Raw genomic sequence first — 1,409 nt, 5'->3', positions numbered from 1 at the left:
AAAGTCGCGTACCTCCTCCGATTCGTATGGATCGTGAATCCACCCATAGACAAAAATGATGCTTTCTAGAGTGCTAGATGGGATTTAAATGTGTCAACAGGTTTCCATCCACTACAAGAAAGGGACACCTTTAGCGGCGACAGGTGTCGCCGGTATTGGTCCAATTTGTCGCCGCTATTGACCTTTACCGGCAACCTGTCGTCGCTAAAGGGTCGCCGGTATTGATAGGCCGCTATTGGCCACCTGTCGTCACTAAAGGTTTGCGTCGCCGGTATTACTTTTGAACCTTTAGCGAAGCGACGACAACTGTCGTCACTAAAAGGTCGCCGGTATTGGTCTTGGTCGCTAAAGAGTATATGTCAATAGCGGCGACACGTGTCGCCGCTAAAAGTCTTTTTTTTTTAATACAGCTGCTGTATTTACAACACCCAGCCATTTTTTCGGCCGAAAAAACAGAACCTGCCTATTTCAAACAACGCAAACATACGCCACGAACATATACTAAAGGTAATATAATTAAAACAACGCAAACATACGCAAACTACGTTTTAGTCGTACATTATAATCCTACAACGTTTAATTAAATCAAAATCATACATTAAAACAAGTCAATCTTCCTCGGATTCTCTATCGTATAAGTCGTCAGAATCGTAGTCATTTGACTTTCCTTTTCCTTGTGAAGCAAGATAGTTGTTAAGTTGGCTCAAAAATGACGGAGTTTGGAACAAGCTGTTAACAAAATCCTACAATAATAGATATCAAAACGTATATTAGCATATTAATTAACGCTACCAACATATATTTAACAAGGAAACATGCGTTCGTTTGTCATTTTATAAATTGTGTAGTTTACCTCGGAAAAGGGTTCTTGCGTCCGAGCTTGCGAAGACGACATGTTCAAGGACGTGTTCGAGGACGTGTTGGAAGAAGGTTTAGGCCCCATCCCGCGGTACCATCCTCGCCGCTCTCCCAACGCTTCTTGATACGGGGCAATTGGAGGACCATCGCCGCTCCATTCATCTGTGGCCTGTTGTATGTTCCGCTGTATTTTACGAAGATGATGATTAAATATATATGTGTATATATATATATATTTGTTATAGAGAATAATACTTAAAAGAAATACTTACGTAATTTTGTTCAGCAACCGGATCAACCCAATTCCCTTGATTGTCTGTGTGGGTTTTAGCATACGTAGGTACCCAATCCAAATTCTGTTTAACATTACACTTAGATTAGACATTAAATAAACAAAAGCTTACACACACGCACACATACATAAAACATTACATTTTTAGAGGCGGTGCTACCGTACGAAGATGTCCCCCCACGGTATGGGAATTGTTGTTTCTCGCGTACTTGCTTACATGCCTTGCTTTTTTTAATATATTTTTCTTGCCGGAAACCTT

At 40.7% G+C, this 1,409-nt stretch overlaps 1 long non-coding RNA gene across 1 annotated transcript; it reads right to left on the bottom strand.

The window, feature by feature from the left end:
- Window positions 1-662: 662 nt before the first annotated feature.
- Window positions 663-1,181, bottom strand: LOC110925021. The gene is made up of 3 exons (XR_004887327.1): window positions 1,131-1,181; window positions 854-1,042; window positions 663-743 (listed from the first exon to the last, which is right to left on the bottom strand). It is a non-coding gene; the product is annotated as an uncharacterized LOC110925021 (long non-coding RNA).
- Window positions 1,182-1,409: the final 228 nt, after the last annotated feature.

The sequence above is a fragment of the Helianthus annuus genome, chromosome 17 (genome assembly GCF_002127325.2).
Source record: "Helianthus annuus cultivar XRQ/B chromosome 17, HanXRQr2.0-SUNRISE, whole genome shotgun sequence".
In the NCBI taxonomy this organism is placed as follows: domain Eukaryota; kingdom Viridiplantae; phylum Streptophyta; class Magnoliopsida; order Asterales; family Asteraceae; genus Helianthus; species Helianthus annuus.
Note: the sequence above shows the minus strand (reverse complement) of the source record. Positions and strands in the feature narration are given on the sequence as shown.